The sequence below is a fragment of the Macaca nemestrina genome, chromosome 7 (assembly GCF_043159975.1).
Source record: "Macaca nemestrina isolate mMacNem1 chromosome 7, mMacNem.hap1, whole genome shotgun sequence".
Classification (NCBI taxonomy): Eukaryota; Metazoa; Chordata; class Mammalia; order Primates; family Cercopithecidae; genus Macaca; species Macaca nemestrina.
In genome coordinates this window covers 120,085,953-120,104,110 of record NC_092131.1, presented here as the reverse complement: position 1 = coordinate 120,104,110, position 18,158 = coordinate 120,085,953, and the positions used below count along the sequence as shown (strand labels likewise).

Genomic DNA, 18,158 nt, shown 5'->3' with positions numbered 1-18,158 from the left:
CCGGGGGCTCCTTAAGGAAGAAAAAAATAAACAGGAATCATGGTGAGGACTGGGGAGGGGCCCTGAGGGCAGGGAGGGGGCTCCAGTTTATTCGGCTGGAAAGAAAAGGCTGGGGAGGAGGGCTTGCCTTTGGATCCAGTTCATTACTTCCCAATAAATCAAAGAAGGGCTGAGAATCCTGACTGCCATCCCCAGTAAGGATCAAGTTCAGCTTTCTGGAAAAGGCCTAGAGGTGGATTGCAGGACTTCCCGGTTTAACCAGGTGACAAACGCTTCTGCTTTAGCCCAGGGGACATGATTACAGACTTCCACAGCTTTTGCCGACCACAGCCTGGCCTTAAAGTCCAGACCTAGATTCCCGAAGCTAGTGTGTACCGCACAGAATGGAGACCTTGCCTGAGGAGGTGGTTCTCAGAAAACACTGCCAGGAAGGAAGGAAGAAATGTATATTCTAGGAGGCCTCTGCTAACCAGGAAAGGGGGCTGAGTCACACTCTAAAAAGTGGAAGGGGCAGAGAGCAGGTATCAACGCCCTCATTTTACAGATTTCCTCACCTCCCTGCAAAAAAACCGCCCTGAGACTCAGACAGGGGAAGTAGCTGGCCCTGGTCACACAGTAGGTTAGCGGTAGAGTTGAGAGGAGTCTCCATATGCCCTCGGGATGTGTTGTGATGGACTTTTCCTACTGATACTGTTTCCTCTGGCAGGGGAATGTCTAGACCAGTCGCACCTTCTTGCTTTGACCCTTCAGAACTTTGGCCTGTCCAATTAAAGAGGCACAGAGCCCTCCTACCCACAGGAAATGTTTCTAACTTACCGAGCACCTATTATGTGCCTAGAACTTGGACTTTACTGATCCCATTTAAGTCTCACCATTCTAGTGAGGAAGCATCACAGAACCCGTTTTCCCGATGAGGAAACTGAGGCTGGGAAGGGTCTGAATCCAATTTCAAACCAAGGTGGCTTTCATTGAACACCCACGCATTTTCCTCTCAGATGAACTGCTAGGCCAATACCAAAATCTCTCAGGCCACTCTTTTGCTGCTGAGTTAAAAGAGATCCTGAGACTTAGCCTGGGACCCCGACTCGCGGAGATTCTGTGGCAGGCGAAGACCTTTTCTCCTGTGGTCCACTGCCTCTTCGCCTCGGAGGACGCCCCGGGGCGCGAGCGGGGTATGGGAGACCCTGGCTCCTTGGAGGCCCGGGGACTTGCTCTCCGCGGTCCGCCGCGGCCGCTCCACGGAGTCCTGTCCTCCAGCGCCCTCACCTGGCTGCTGCGGGCGGGACTCCGCGCACCCGGGCTCCGCGTCTGCGTCTCCCAGAGCCGCCGCCAGAGCCCGCCCCGGTCCGACCCGGGCGCAGGGCCCCCGCCCCACTTGGGCAAGGCGGGGGCGCGTGGAGGGAAGCTTCACTGGGGGGCGAGGGAGGGAGCTTCGGTGCCGCGCGGGCGTCAGGGGCTCCGCGGGGGAGGAGTCAGTAAAAGTGGCTATAAAAGATGCAGCTCCGGCTGACGACCGGAGAGCTGGCGCGCAAGCAGAGCCCAGCGCGGTGCAAACGGACCGAGCCTGGCGAGCGCAAGCGGCGCGAGGAGCCAGCGGAGCTGAGTGCGGCCAGGGTCTGAACCCCGATTTCCCAGACGAGCTACCACTTCGCTTGCCCACGCCCCGGGTGCTCGCGGCGCCTGGCGATCAGCGACCAGACGCCCGGGGCCGCTGCGCTCCTGGCCCGCGAGGCTTGACACTGTCTCGGCCACCGACCCAGAGGTAAGAGGGCCTGGCTGGGGGCGTCAGGGATGAGCTGACGGCCCATGCCATGGTAGGAAGGTAAAAAGCGGGGGCTCGGGCCTCCACCCGGCATAGGGTAAACGTTGCCCGCCTCAGTTTCTGTTTGTCTGTCCACCCTGTGCTGTGCTCTGTCTGTTTGTCCATGCGTCTGTTGATAGGCACACGCCTCTGGCACTGACCTCTGTGGGATTTCTCTGAGATCTTGTGATGCTTTACAAGCTGCAGGTGCCGGGGGGCGCTGGAGTCCCCAGAAGGCATCCAGAGGGGGCAGACTCCTGCTTTCCGTAGATTTTTCCTCCTCTGAATGGCACCTGGGGCTTGAGCCCGGGAGAGTGTCTCGCCGAGGAGGGAGTACCACAAGGGTCGGGTCTCGGTGTCCTGCCGACTCGGAGCCAGCTCAGGCCGAGCGCTAGCGGGCGTGCGCCTAGCAACAGGTCTGCGCCCTGCTGCTCCTGCCTCAGCACGCTCTTCCTCCCGGTTTTCCTCGCCTCCCAATGCCTCCGGGACAGCGCTAGGCACCCAGCGACGCGCTGGCGCGGGGCCGAGCTGAGGCAATTGCAATGTTAGATGAACCCGGGGTCCTCTGCTGATGTTTAGACTGAGATTCCATACGTGGCATCACTGGAAGAAGGTTTGGTGGTCCCTGGCAAAGGACGTCGGCTGCAAGAAAGGTCGCGTTAGGTTGGGAGGAAAGGCAGAGTCCTGGCTGAGCGCTAGCCAGGTCTCCCGCTCGCCGGGAACGAGGGCCAGTGACATTCTGGAATGGACCCCGCGGGATGCGTGTGCTCATGAGAGAGGAGCGCGATGCGCCCTGGGTCCTCAGCCGCAGACACTCTCCGCGACAGCCGCTGTTCCTCAAGTGTCGGACGCTACGGCAGTCCCAAGGATCTCCGCCAGCTGCCGGGTTTGAGGTCCTGAGTCCTTCTCCAAGCAGCCAACGCTACCCACAGGTGAGAGCTCCCTTTAAAAACTACCTTTTGATGTGTGAGCTAGTGCCTGGCTGCAACCCCATCCCGGGGACGGTGAGCCGGGGAGAGCGTCTCTCCATCCCTGCGGTCTGGAAAATGATCCAGGGCGCGCCCGAGGGCAGTGAGCCGGCGGCTCTGCGTGCCCAGGCGCGACGCCACCATGGACAGCTCCCAGCCACTTCCTCCAGTCGGGGTCTGTGGCCCTGGGTCTCTGGGGAAGTCGTGCACTTTCTTCCCAGACACAAGGCGTCGGGGCGCTGGGACAGAGGAAACGGACTGATAGTCCGAGGGGGCCCTCGGTATTACCACTCAGGAGGCAGCCCAGTCCTCAGGAGTCTCTGGTTTCTGACCACGTCCTAGCTGAGTCGGCAGGTGGCTTTCTACAGGACCTCCCGGGGGCACTCTGTGGTTCTCTGGCTTTTCTATGACACCACGGAGACCCCTCAGAGCTGTTAGGGAAGTGCGACCCCTGAAAATCCGACCCAGGCAGTGAGATAATGCCAGATACAATTATGCCAGACATAATTAGGGATCCGGCTCAAACTGTTTTCTGTGTAGGGCACAGGTTCATGTGTTCCATCAAATTAAATTATTTATTTAGTAAATATGGTATTGGGAGGATATATTAGTTTCATGATTAATGACAGAATGGAGAAGAAATCAAATAGAACAAGTTTATAGAGAATGCAACCGGATGTATTTGCAAAAGCAACTATGCTTTTCTGATCCTAACAGTTTTGTTCAAAGCCCATGACATTCTTAAAGCAATTTCCAAAGGCTCCTCTTTAGCCCAGTAGGTGACTTTTCAAGTTGGTTACTTGAAACAGGGTGGAAAAACCTGTAGAGTTTAATCTGTGCATCAAATTAAAGGTCTCCCTCCTCTGGTAAGAAATGACACTGGATGGGGCTCTTTTTGTCATTTCCACCCATACAGAAGTGTGTATTTCCTTTATTTCAAAATTACAAGAAACCCAGGTCTGCTTTTTTGGTGACTGACAAAGGCCCATGGAGAGTAAAACCAATTAAACACTTCTTATAAACAAATTTTGAGACAGCATCTGTGACTTTGGGAAAATTGCTCAAATGTTTTGTGCCTGTTTGCTGATCTGTAAACTGGGAATAATGCAATCCCATCTTGTAAGGTTGCTATGAGAATTACAGTAATTGGTACAACGTAAAGCATTTAATCCAGTGCTGAGCACAGAGAAATCTTTTAAAATGGTAGCAATTACAGTTATATTTTAAAGACAGTTGTGCATTTCTTTTGAATTATGTTCACCAACCCTTTGTCCTCTCTCTTAACCTAGTAACTGTTTGATAGGGGCTCCATCTTCACTTTATTTTGCATCCAAAAACTTGTTGATGGAATTGATGAAAATTCTGGAATTGATCACAATGCAAAAAAAATTCTTATTTAAAGACAAATGGAAGAATTTTTATGTGATAAAAATCAGTCAACTGTTTTCCCCTACCTATACTACTTGGAGGAAAGATAAAAGTAAGTCATTTTCAAAATATTATCACAGCCCTCTGGTTCAGATGATCAGTTCTTCCTGATTGTTCTCTCACGAGAATGCAAAGTCTTCTAAGAGGCTTTGTTGTCTTTCTGGGAGTGAAGTACTCTTGGGTATTGATGGGGAGTGGCCTCCAAGGCCTGGTTTCCAGATCACTCCAGGATGAAAGCTTTATGGAGTGGAACTTTGTCCAGGGGTTCACTGAGTGGTCATTGCCAAGCAGGAAGCACCTTACTTCATGCTTGAGCCTTGCTTAGGTGTGAGATTCTGACCAAGACACTTGCTCTGCCCAGAGCAGTGGGCACTTACTTGATCCTGGCTGGACTGGAGGGTCTCCTCCAGCTCTGCATTTCAGGGTTCTGTCTGGTAGACATCACTAATACATGACACACCACAGAAGTTTGGAGAATGCAATTGTATAGTACCCAATCTTCCAGTTAGAGTTTTTTTTCACAAAAGTGTGTGTGTGCGCGCATGTGAGTGTTTTTATCCCTGTCAGTTTTACATTCTGGTGCTCTTAGATTTTTATTCTTCTCCTCCTTCTGCTCTTAATAGTGCAGAAGGAATCTTAGCTTCTTCCATCTAAAAGGATTGGAGTCGAAGAATACATGCTACAGATGCTCAGAATCTTTCTATGAGATTACTGATGACATGAATGGAGCAGGAGGATATGGGGCCTTGGATGACCTTGAATTCCTGACTGTCTTCTGTGGACTCCTATGCAGATTCCAGTTTCCAGCATACATTTGGCTTTCTGGTAAGAAAACTATTGAACTTCAGGACACTCTTGGAGTGAAGGGCCAAGGAGGGGAGGAACTGTCATGAGAAGTGGTAGAAACGAACTCTTCATCAGTCCTGTGGCATTCTGTCTGTTGCAGCAGTACCTGAATCCTCAGGACAGACAGATCAAATGGCAAGAGTGGCATTCAGTGGGGAAGGCCAGCAGGATGGAAGGGGTGAATTCAATTATTCTCATCAGCCTCCTTTGAAGCCTGCTGCTTAAGTGACCTCTTTTTATCACCTTCTGTGGTATTGGCAGAACATCACAATTTGATGGATTAAATGCAATTTGCATTTGCAGTTATAGTTCAAAAGAGAAATGCAAACATGTAGGTTGGGTTCCTAAATGGGGACAAAGTTAAGTTTGTGAGCTACATCCACAAGACTGCATATCTTTTCGAAGTATGCATAGACTTTTCAAAGTCTGGACTACACATCTCTTTCTACATGATGGCACATACCCAGATGTTTGATCTTATCAGGGTAAAGCATCAGCTATCTCTCACTGCTTGGTTTTTGGCCATTATCTGGAGGCAGTTTCAGCTTCCTTTGGACAGTGAATAGGAAAGGATCACATTGTTACTCTCTTGTATCTGGTTGGGTTGGCAGGAGGCTGGAAGTGGCAGTGGGTACCAGGGGAGACTTCTCAGTGGTGGATTCCTTTATACCATTTTGTATGCTATTCAACTGGGCCTGACCCCCCTTTCCTTAAAGTCTGGCAGGTGGAAACATTGCTAATTTGAGTAGGATGGTGACTATCATGGTGACTTTTATTAAAGCTGTACCTCTTTGCTTTAGCCACTCTCTTCCGGGGCCATCTTATCATCTCTGGCAGGCCCTCTAGTCCTTCTTTTTCTTCTGTGTGCCCTGGCACTAGGCTTTGTTCAACCTTGGTTCTTCAGAAGGGAGGCTGCTTGCAGAGAAATGTCATCAAATATACATTTGCTGTCTGCTTAGTTCCCTTGGTGTCAGGAAACACACAAGCCCACCCAGAGGGAGAGGAGCTACTACTCCTCTCTGCCCCTGTTATTTTTTAGGGCCTGTGCCTAGGCTCAGCTTGACTCCAGGAATCTGAATCCACCCTTCCCTCCCCACCCCTGCAGGTGAGTGAGCCCTGGGGAGCACAAGCAGGCAGGCCTTCCTTGCACAGGCACCCGCTCAGAGCAAGGAGCTGGAGAGCCTAGCTCCTTGCACTAGAATGTCTTTGAATCTTCTGGAAAGGCAGTCGTATCAGGGGTTTAGATGCAACTTCAGTTTCAAGTGCTTTGCCCAGACTTTGAAAACCTTTGAAGACCAGGTCTTTGAAAGCCCTGTGAATTTCTTTCTCTCCTGTCAGTAGCAGAGCCGTACCATTAGACATTTTCTGTTACGGAGAAAGCACATCTAGATAGTTGTTCTGGCATGGAAGGTGTCCATGCCAGATTGCTGTCTCACCTGTTTTTAGACATCGCACAGAGGGGAGAGGGCCACAGGCTTCCCCAGGAGCCTGCTGCACTCTTTGGCCCTCTCTGAGGTGAGGAGTTCATGCTGTTCTCCAGAGTCTTTGTGGCTGTAAGGTATGCACCCAGCCCTTGGGACAAGGAAAGTACAGTGGCCTGGAGGACAGGCACCCTTTTCTGTGGCTCTGCCAGTCAGGAAAGATGGGAACCATTGGAGTGTTCCTTGGGGACTGCTTTATGGGTGCCAGTCACTGTGACTGTACTCCTTGCCTGGACTATCAACCAGGACCTGGGCAGGTTCCTCGACTTCTCTAGTGGGGTTAGGTTAGACCAGTGCTTCTTAGACTTAAAATATGCCAGCAAATCATAGCAGCACATGTTAAAGTGAGAGTTATGATTTGGCAGATCTGAGATAGGACCTGAGAGTCCACATTTCCAACATGCCCCCAGGTGATGCTGCTGGTTCACAGAGCTGCCTTCAAGCCGTGGGGGCCTATGTCATTATGACATTGATGACTTTCTGTGATTCTGATTCCAATTCTTTTTGGTGTAATTTAAGTCAGTTCCTGTTGTCCAAGTTGAGGAAGCCCAGCTGGTCTGTGCCCTCCTAATGACCCTATAATGACCCTTAAAATTCTTGGAGATAATTATTGTCGCCCCTAAGCCATCTTATCAGCAGACTAAATATCTTGGCCCCCTTTAAGTTTCCACTTTTCCCTGTCATAATAAATTTTCCAAAGCTCTCTGGATCGAGCTACTTTTAAGTGCAAAATCGTTGTGCAAATGGCAATTTATCTTTGCCTGGCAGAGGCATTTGAATGTAATTTTGGTGGTATTAAGAGATCACTTGGGGAATTTCATCTAACTCTGGCTCCAGACACTGAGAATGCATGTTTACATTTAAACAACTATTTTAGACTCCAAAGATCACAGTTTCTTCTTTTTTGAACCTGAAAATGAAATTTAAGACCTAATTACCTTCCTCAACTCCCTCCCTGTGGCACTCCTGGGAGGATGAATTGGTCATCACCAGTACATTCTGGGTAGCCCAAGATACTGGTGTGCAGTTGTGTTCTGTCACCCACCACCACAGTCGGAAGCAGAAAATAAGTTGAGTAAAAGTTTTTGATAATCTTCTATGAGGCAGGCCCTGAATGAGTCACTGAGAAGGCAATTGAATACATGGTTCCTGTTCTCAAAGAACTAACAGCCTGGTGAGGGGACAGACATCCCAGTCAGAAGTTGTCGTACAGGGTGATGGGGGCTAGGACAGATTAGTCAGGAGGAGTGGAGGGCAGAAGACCTGCTGGAGGAATGAAGAAGACCATAAATTCAGCCAGAGGAGATCCGAGGAAGCTTCACTGAGGGCATATGAGGAGAGTCAGAAGCTCAGAAAGGCCTAAACCCCTTTCTTCCTGCAACCTCTCAGGTGCATGAAGTTTCTTACCTGCCTCAGGTGCATAAGCTCCCTTACCTGTCCAGGTACATAAACTCCCTTACTTGCATCATGTGCATAAGCTCCCTTACCTGTCCAGACTCCGGGCTACACCGGGCATAAGAGAGAGTACTTCAGAGCAGCCGTTAGGCCTCTTTCCTTTAGTCTTTTACACTAGTAATTTAAAAATTACTTGAACCACAGAATGATTTTTCCAATAAAATCTTAGTAAATCCAATTTAAAAACTAGATAAGAAGTGGCTGTGGTTGGGGGTGGGAGCTGATTTTTGTCTTGAGATCTCTCAAAAAGTTCCACAGAGCTTTGTGGGCTCCAAGGAGCACAGTCTGAAAAACTTCGGTCCTGGGTCATTTCATTTTGCTTTTGGCAGTCATATCAATAGTGTTAGCTTAGTTTTATTGCGGTTTGTGTTGCTGTGTCTTTTTTTTTTTTTTTTTGTGACAAAGTCCCACTTTTGTCACCCGGGCTGGAGAGTAGTGGCATGAACACAGTTCACTGCAGCCCAGCCTCCTAGGCTCAGGTGATTCTCAAGCCTGCCAAGTAGTTGGGACTAATTTTAGCTAATATTTTTGGACTAATTTTAGCATTTTTGTAGAGATGAGGTTTCATTGTGTTGCTTAGGCTGGTCTAAAATTCCTGAGCCCAAGCAATCTGCCCACCACTGCCTCCCAAAGGGCTGGGATTACAGGTGTGAGCCATTGAACCTGGCCTGCTATGTCTTTTTAACATTCTGGATGTCTTGCTGTGTGTGTGTGTTTGTCCATCAAACAATTTTCAGTGAAAATTGAAAACTGGAATTAAAATTAAAAACAGAAATCTGGAATTATCGCATGCGTGATAATCCAACAAAGATGGGGTACGTGGAGGACCCGTGGGAAGGGTTGTATAGGATAGGTGCTGGTCCGGGAAACTCCAGCTTGTAGCTGAGCATGGGAGAGACAAACAAAGCTGTGAGCTTTTTGCAAAAATAAGCTTCTTATTTACAACCTGGTCTGTTAATCTTTTTAAATCTCCCAATATTTTTTATATAAAAGCTGGTAAGGAAAAAATACCTTATTTTCAGGGTTTAAAATTTGGCAAGTTCTATCCAGGATCTTGCATCCTTTTTCACTGATGTCAAAAAGCCAAATTTGATTGATTGCAAGATGTTTTGAAGATGGGGTTTGAAAAGAGGAGGCAAGTCAGATGGATAGGAATGGAAGAGCTCTGTTGCAGAGGCGCAGTGGGGAGTGGGGGCTCCAATTTTTAGCTGTGGCTTCTGTCTGCCTCCTACAAAGCTCTCCTCAAGGGAGAAAATGATACCCTGAATGGGACAGCACCCGAAGAGAGGCTGCCCCTCGCTGATGGGTGGTCCCAGAACTTAGAAAGGGATCTGAAGAACCCTTTCTGGGCCTGGAGCCAGCTCTAAAAACATGATCATATGAATTATTGAAGATGGTGAGAGTAAGGCTTCTTCAGTCTAGAGAGTTTAGACAACACCTTCACCACTGGAAGAACCCTTCTAGGTATGTGAGGAACTCTAGCAGAGGGAAGGGGCACCCTGGCAGAGGGGTTTCCCTCTAGGATGGGCATTTGCAGTTGCCTGGCGCTCCTTCTGCCAGCCATACCAAAACACTTGCCCTGGACAGTGTCAAGGAACGCTGAGTGTTGGTGGGTGATCAGCAGCATCTCTTTCAAAGGGAAGCCAGCCTCCTGTCTGGAGGCCTTTGCATCAGCCCACATCACCATAGCAACTGGAACATACTAAAACAAAGACTGACTCCCAGACCTTGGGATTCAGCCTCCCTCTCTCTCCTACTTCCTAGATTTTTCCTCAAAGCTGGACTTAGGTTGGCTCCTTGGTTGTGCTTGATCTCTTAGCACTGGTAACCACAGATCTTGGTTTCTAAAATCCCATGGAACTGTCTTGGGGGCTGGTCAGTGGTGAACCTGAGCCATCCACTTGTACACAGTGGCTGCTGCCTGAGCTCTCACCATATGTGGACCCTTCTTCTCTCCAGCTTCCTGAGGAGGCAGTGGTAACTACAGGTGGGAGACAAAAACACTGATGCTCAGAGTTACAGAGGTGGTACAGGCTGATGCCCTTGGGTGTCTGTCTGGCTCCTAGTCCAAATCATTACTTGTTCACCTTCTCTGGAGGACTCTTGTCATGCTGTGATGGACTTATTCCCAGCTTGGTCTCCTCAAGCCTCCTAAAGGCTCCCCTCAGGAGTCCTAGTGAATCCTGGGTCTCCAGTGCCTCCCAAGCCCCTGTTGGTGTGTAAAGTCATGCTCCTTCTTGTAAAGAACAGTAGGATTGAGCCCCAAAAGGAGTGCATAAGGGAGCTAGTTTGAGTGCACTATTAAAAAAAATTTTTTTTAAGGCCGAGTGCAGTGGCTCCCACCTGTAATCCCAGCACTTTGGGAGGCTGAGGCAGCCAGATCATTTGAGGTCAGGAGTTTGAGACTAGCCTGGTCAACATGGTGAAATCCTGTCTTTACTGAAAATACAAAAATTAGCCAGGCATGGTGGCATGTGCCCGTAATCCCAGCTACCGCGGAGGCTGAGGCAGGAGAATTGCTTGACCCCGAGAGGTGGAAGTTGCAGTGAGCCGAGATTGCGCCACTGCACTCCAGCCTGGCCAGCAAGAGTGAAACTCCATCTAAAAAAAAAAAAAAAAAAAATTTCTTTTAGAAGAGACTGGTGGTTTATGACAAGTCTATTTCAAAGCTGATTGTGTTACAGGCACTGAGTAATTCACTCTTATGCTAGTTTTCCAAAGGTTTGGGTTCAGGAAAACCTCAAACATAGTGGCTAAGTACTTTTCCTTTCCTTTCCTTTTAAAACCCTGTTTATTTTCAGAGGCGTTTAATCCATATGTTTTAGATCCATTTCCATGTTACTCAGCAAAAGATTGTTTTGCACCAACATTGCTGAGCCATGAGTGAGTCTGCTCGTCTCTCTTCCACTCCAACTGGTGCTTGCAGCTGAGCCCCATGCTCACGGCCAGACGACTCTAAAGCCTTATATTAGACACAAGGAAATGTAAGCATTAGAGGCAAAAGAAAAATCAATAATATTGACCCTATCTTTATTTAGAATTTTGATATTTCATTCATCGTGACATTTTTGGTGCTAATTTTGTTTTTTAAAGTGTTGCATTGCACAATTCTTTATATTGATGATTGAGTTTTCTGGTGGCCTCTTCAATTTTGCGCCCAAAGCAAGTGCCTCACTTATCTCACTCTCATCCTGTCCCTGGTAAACACCCACCTCCAGGGCCCATTCTGGTTGGAAGGTTAACATCCCAGTCAGTGTGGGTTCTGCTGTGGTCTCCCAGGCAGAGATCAGTACCAGAGACAAGGCAGACATGCCCTTTGGTGATCCTAAAGGCTCCTCTGAGCCCTGTTGATTTGAATTTGGGGTGTGGGACTCCCAGAGAAAGTGGAGAAGAGAGGAACGTGTGTCCTTTTCAGACTTGGCATCCGAAGTTGCTCTCTTCCCTTCTCCCTTGTTTCCCTTCCTTTTCGGAGAGGGCAGGAATTGTGGTGCTCCATAGTAGAGTGTTTTGCAAATTCTGCTGGGCTGATGTGTCACTCGTCTGTGACTGCTTCAGAAGACACTGAGTTCATCAGATTTCTCAATTCAGTTCCTGGTAGTGAGAGAGAAAGCAGTTGGAGGATTTTGGCTTTGGGACTTCCATATGCAGGGATTTCTTCTTGCTTAAATGATTTTTTAAAAATAAAAAGGCGTGGCCATCTCAGTGGTGTCTGTTTGGTTGGTAGCTTTGAAGAGGCTCGGAGATTCCTCTGACCACATAATTGTGGGTTATGTGTATGCCTGAACTTTCCAGGTGACTGAGAAACAGCTGAAATCTGTTCTACATTTTAAAATCATGGTGTAATGTTACAAATGGTAACACATTAATATATCCTGGAATTTTCTGAGAATGACCATGTAGTGAAGTTCATTTTTACTTTAAACATCTCCATATAAAATTTCTTTAAATAAAAAGCTATTTTTGACATACAAAAAAGATGATACTTCTGTTGAATCTTGCGTAATAAGCATGAACTCGAGCTTCTGCTCTGTTGAGGTTGTTTGAGGACATCACCCCTCTGAGCTCGGGGGAACAAGGGGCAGAGAGGCCAAGTCACTATTTGAATAGAGCCCTGCTCACGATGGGCCCTTGGTGGCCATTGTGGGATACGCAGTGCAGAAATCTGTGGTTTCCCTCAGTGGAGATGGCTTCTCATCTCAGCCACGTCCCAGTACAATAAAGAGTCCTTTCTTCATTCAGAGACAAGACTTCTACTTGGCTCAAAGGCAGAGACTTTTCATGTTCTGTTTTACTCCCAAGGGCTGGCACATAGTAGGTACTCAAATATTTTTTAAAAATTCAAATGAATGAGTCCTGCATCTGAGCACCAGCCCCCCAAGCATGTACATTTCAGTACATTTGATATTGACCCTTGTGTATTCTTCTCTGGTATTTGAATGAAACTAAAGCCTGCTAGTCAACTTCTCAGAGGTCTGTACTCCTGTGGCTTTATGGTTATTTCCATCAACATCATTAATACTCAGTGTTTACTGGGCACCTAAAACATTCAGACTTATGCAGAGAGCATTACATGCATCATCTTATTCAAGCTTCCTGACAACTGTGAACAAGACATTGTCCTGTTTTGCAGATGGAGACTCAGTGAAGCTGCATCACTTACGCAGCTCCAGGTGGAGGCCACTCAGCTCAAGATGGTGGAGTGGGAACTCGGACCTATGTCACCGTGAGTCCAAAAGCTCTTCATAGTAACTAATGTTACTCGAATCTTGGATTTTGAAAAAGCATGTTGAGGGGAATATTAGAATTCACAGTAGATTGGATTCGTAAAACAGTATTCATAGAGTTGAATTCATTGAGAGTAATTGCAACCCGAATGCACTCATCGTTGACCCACCAATTCTTTCTAGATACTTGGGATTCAGAGATGACTCCATTGCATCTCCCTGCAATGGAGAAGCTCACAGTTTAGTTGGGGAGACAGACAGACATTCAACTACCTACAATCCATGCTGTAACAGAGGCATAAAGAAAGCAATATGGAAGCACTACAAAGTGATGGTAAACGACTTTGCTGGGGAAAGAGACAAGGTAGCATGGAGGAAGTGATATTTAATTGGGCCTTAAAGAAAAGTACAATTTCTCCTAGGCCAGAGGATGGAGGGTTAAGAAGGAAGGAATATCCTGAACTGAATGCAGAGGATCAAAAAAATATATATATATATATATATTTAGAGAAGAGAAGAACTAGAAGTTTCCTGTGGCTGGAAATGAGATCATAAAGGTGGGGCAGGGCTGTAGCTCCTTGAAAGCTGAGTCAGGGAGTTCGACTTTTCACCTGACTGAAGTGTGTGATCAGTTGGTGGGCATTAGGCCCTTGTACCTGGTGGCAGGTATCTAAGGTTGGGCTTGTCTTCCTCCCTCCCAAGGGTGGTGTTCTTGGTAAGAAATACATTCCAGAATCCCACTCTCACTCTAGATTAGTGGATAATGTCACTGCTAGGGCTCAGTAAATACCCTTCAGCAAGAAGGATAACTGTACTGCCCAAAGTGAATTGTTGCTACCAGGGTAACAGGGCCCAGAAGGCGATAGAGAGAAGATTAAGTCAGGGTCATTTCAGGCGTCTTGTGGCTCGAGTCACTGCCAACATGAGGTTTCTTCACGCTGCAAGTAGAGGCTCCAAGCCCTTGAAGAAAATGTTCCGAGGCTCCTAATCCCAGGTCCTTGTCTCACAATATCCCTTTGGACTGATGCGCCCCTGTTTCCTGTATCCAGTCTCAGGGCTGGGGTGAGGAGGGTTTATCCTGTGGCCTCTGTGCTGGCTTTTCATGAGTTGTGTAGATATTGTGATTTTTTCATAATTCTTCATGAATTCTTGGGCAAATTTCTAACTGCCTTGTTGACTGACCTGTAGCAGAGGTGGCGGAGGGAAAGTGGGATAAAGGGACAGCATTTCAAGTGAGACTCACCTTTGGGGAGGAGGGAGTAGTCACTACAAAGGGTGCAGATTCAGCTCAAATTTCATCAAAGCTTAACTGGATGAGATGGATACTCTGAATGCCGTCTGGTCTGCAGATGCCCCCTGGGTGATCTTCCGGAGTCCTCATCTCTTCTCTGCACTGTAGTTGTCATCAGACATTTGGGTGATTTTAGCAAACTAAACGCACCCACAAATATTTTTTAGTGCCATCCCTGTAAGTGGACTTAAAGCAAATCTGAGTATGCCCACCAAGTAGCCAGAGGAGAGAAAAGTCACAAAGACTGGGTTCTGCCATTCAACAAAAACACGTTAAATTCAGATCACCAATATCTCCAAGATGGTTCTAATCAGACAAAAAGAGAGAAATGTGAAGTATTCCAGGAAGAGCCCCCTTAGGTTTTCTTGACTGCAAAATAAACTGTTCTCCATATTCTTTCTCCATCAGTTTGCATGCTCTCTACTTTATATATCTTCCTGGGGTTGTAGAATATTAGAGCTAGTATAATGAACTGGGAAGGGGCATAAGCTTTGGAGCCCAACAGTCCCAGTTATAAATCTACCTCCTGCACTGATTAGCTGGGTGACTTTGGACAGGTTACTTCACCTTTCTGTGCCTCAATTGCTTATCCATCCCCTAAAATAGGATGATTATATATTATTCTGAGTACTATGTGAACTAATACATGGAAACTTCTTAGAGTTATGATCTTGTACATACTAGGTATACAAAATAGCATGTCTCTTCCACTTGTCAATGTAGCTGATTGAATTAGCAGACACCGTATGTAGAGACAACCATGCTGTGACTTTGGGGGAATTTACAAACTTTAAACCTTTGACAAGCTATGGGCAGTAGCTGGTCCTAGAACAAGCATCTGAATGGCTGAGGCATATGCTCTAGTGGTCCCTTGCAGAGGAAGAGATTGTGTCTCCTTGGTGTGGTATCTGTCAAGCTCAACACTCCATGAGATCAGGAACTAGTCCATCTCAGTCACCATTGTATCTCCGGAACTGAGACATTCAGGCATGAACGTTATCCATAGAGGAGAGCTACTTACTAGCATTTCCTGAGATCTACTACTTACACTAACTTTATAAGTGCTTTACATATATTGGTAGGATACAGAATAGAGAAAGATAGTCCAAATCTTCTGACTTCTGGTGAAAATACAGTTTAAGAAGTGTAAAAAGCAGATTTGCTAGTATCTCTGTGCCCTGGCTCAGAATATCACATTAAGAAGGTAAATGTTGGAGCTGCAGGTTTTGAGATCTGCGTGGGTGGCAGCAGGTTGGTGCAACAGTGAAATTTGAAGGGCACAAACTCCTTGCCTAGCTTGGCTGTGTAACCTGTCCAATTATTTGCTTTCATTCCGGATGTCTTTCCCACTTCTGCTCTCTGAAAAAGGAAGATGTTGAGAGGCACATAATTAATTTGGGTGTGTAAGACCAATGCCCTCAAAGTTCCTTATTTACTTATCGTTATGTATAACTACACACATTATCAACATGAGGTTGAGTCTTCTGCGGTGGGTGTTTGTCTCTTACCCAAAGTAAAGGGAAGTGATTACCATTGAATGGTGGAACTCTGGTTATCACAGCCGGGTTTCCCACAGGTAGGACTACCCACAATATCAGAACAATTTATCCCTAATTATGGTTTTGGAAATGAAGCTTAGATGAGCCCGTCCTAAAATGCATTTCTCAGTAGCATCACTTCCTTGAGCCGTTACTAGATATTCTAAGGTCAAACAAATTTGAGACAAACTGGGCTAAACAAAGTTGACCTGTTTTCATTTTCCAATATCTTTTCAATGCCTTTGTAAACCAGCATGCACCATGTCTTTCAGGGAGAGGTACATAGTGTATAGTATCTCTCAGATGTGTTGGTCTAGGGAATTCCCTTTCTATTTTCACAGAGGACTTTCTGAGACTTGGGTGCTGTAGGACCTATGTTGGGGAAACACTGAGCTAAATATTCAGTAGTGGGAAAGGATGAAAAACAAACACCACATGCAACTGGGCATCCCCGCCAGAAATTCTTAATAGGTGCTCATTACAGTTTTATTAACACTAGGGTCCTCTTTGAACTTAAGTAGAATGCTTTTGTCAAGTTGTTTTTGTTATTTATGATTTTATTTTTAAGTCAAAGTGTGCCGAGTATGTTCCTAGTTTTGGGGATTTGAAAAGTGGGACAACTTGAGGTCAAAGACCCTCCAACAGTTTATCTTTGCCTTTCTGTTGTCTCTGATTTTTATCTGGTTTAACCACAGATAACCTAGTAGTCCTGCTTGGCCTCTAGAGAGGGTGGTAGCTTGTTCCAAATGGTCACCAATCAGAAATTTCCTCCCTCACACAAAACAACAGTGAGCTTACAAAATTGTAGTATTCATATTCATATGACTATTTTCTTTTAACCGGAAGTTTTTCCTTTGCTTGTCTGACTCATTCACTCATTTATTCTCTCATTTAGCAGTCTACTGAAGTCAGCTTATAATATTGCAAAGGCTGCTAAGCTCTGGGGATGCAGCAGTGACCAAAATGAGCTGAGACCTGCCTGCATGGAGATTACAGTCTAGAGCAGTGCTGTCCTGGAGACGTACAATGGGTGCCACATTTGGAATTCTGAGTTTTCTAGTAACCCCACTAAAACAAAGTTTAAAAAGAAACAGGTAAAATTAATTTTAATAATATACTTTTTTTCACCTCATACATCCAAAATATTGTCACTTCAACAGGTAGTCACTATAAAAAATAATGAGATTGTTTATGTTTTTTATACCAAATCTTCAAAATTGGTATATATTTTCTGCTTACAGCACATCTCAATTCGGACCCACCATATTTCCAGTGCTTAATAGCCACAGATGGCTAGTGGAACAGTGTAGGTCTAGAAAGAGAGACAAATAAAAAAAATAGGTAAGAAAAAATCACGGGCATATGTGATTCCAAACTGTGGTCAGTGATATGAAGCAAAGTTGATAGTTTCGAGGAAAAAAAATAGGGGATCTGCTGCAAGTGGCTGGTGGAAATAGAAGTGGGAGCAGGGAGAGAAAGCCTCGTTTGGCAAGCAACATGTAGGCAGAGCCTAGGAGGATGGTGAGTAGAAGATAGAAAGACCAAGAGTGGGGACAAGGATGTCCTAGGTAACAAGGCTGTGGAGAGGCCTCAAGATAGAGAGTGAGAGAAGTCCAGATTGGCTGGGGCAGGGAAAGTGAGGTGAGGAGCAAGGCAGGACTGAAGGGGAGGCAGGGGTGAGGGGGCAGCAGGGGGATCATGCAGCATCTTTTAAACCACGCTCAAGATTGTGAACGTCATCCTGAAAGCAATGGAAAACATGAAGTGGTTTCAAGCAAGGGAGTTACATTGTCTGATTTTTCTGGTTTTTTTTTTTTTTTTTTTTTTTTTTTTTTAAAGGGATCCCTCTGGCTGCTCTCTGTCTGGGTAGGTGAGGGTGATAGGCAATAGTTGGCAAAAATAAATGCAGGAAGATGGCAGGGGATGCTATGGTGCTGGGCTGGGGACCTGGTGATGGTGGGTTGGAGTGGAGGCAGCAGGAAAGGAGAAGTGTGGGTGGATCCAACTGGTGTTTAAGAGATGAAATGGACAGACGGAATGGTGGAGTGGACATGGGATGAGGGAGAGGGAGGTGTCCAGGAGAACTCCCAGGATGTGGGATGAGCATCTTGGTGGATGTTAGGAAGACTAGAGTGGGTTTGGGCTGGAGATTATACTCCAGGACACCCTGGGCACGGCCAAGCAAGAAACCTTGCATCTTTTCAACAGGAGTTATTCATTGCTCTTGAAAAGCCAGGTTAGGTGCAGTGGCTCACACCTATAATCCCAGTGCGTGGGGAGGCCAAAGTGGGAGGATTTCCTGAGCCCAGGAGTTCAAACCCAGCCTGGGCAACACAGCAAGACCCCCATCTATAAGAAAAATAAATTGCCAGGTGCCGTGGCTCACATGTATAGTCCTAGCTACTTGGGAGGCTAAGGCAGGAGGATCACTTGAGCCCAGGAGTTTGAGGCTGCAGTGAGCCATGATTGTACCACTACACTCCAGCCTGGGTGACAGAAGAAAACAAAATTTTAAATGATATGGAGTTTTTTGTTATTATCTCTGAGGAAATAATACAAAATTACCTCTGATTCATTTTGCAATGTATTATTGCAGTAACACACAGCTTGTACCAGAAAATATTTT

The 18,158-nt window shown here is 46.5% G+C and overlaps 1 protein-coding gene across 6 annotated transcripts in view; it reads left to right on the top strand.

The window, feature by feature from the left end:
• Nucleotides 1–1,491: 1,491 nt before the first annotated feature.
• CEMI (cell migration inducing hyaluronidase 1) overlaps nt 1,492–18,158 on the top strand; it is a 172,477-nt gene continuing 155,810 nt past the window's right edge. The window contains exons 1-4 of one of the 6 annotated variants that reach the window (XM_071100812.1): nt 1,492–2,733; nt 4,073–4,249; nt 4,821–5,022; nt 12,610–12,702. The gene's annotated coding sequence lies outside the window, so the exon portion shown is untranslated. Of the gene's footprint in view, nt 4,250–4,820; nt 5,023–12,609; nt 12,703–16,427; nt 16,627–18,158 lie in introns of all 6 variants that reach the window. The other 5 variants (XM_071100811.1, XM_071100810.1, XM_071100813.1 and 2 more) reach the window with 5 other exon arrangements.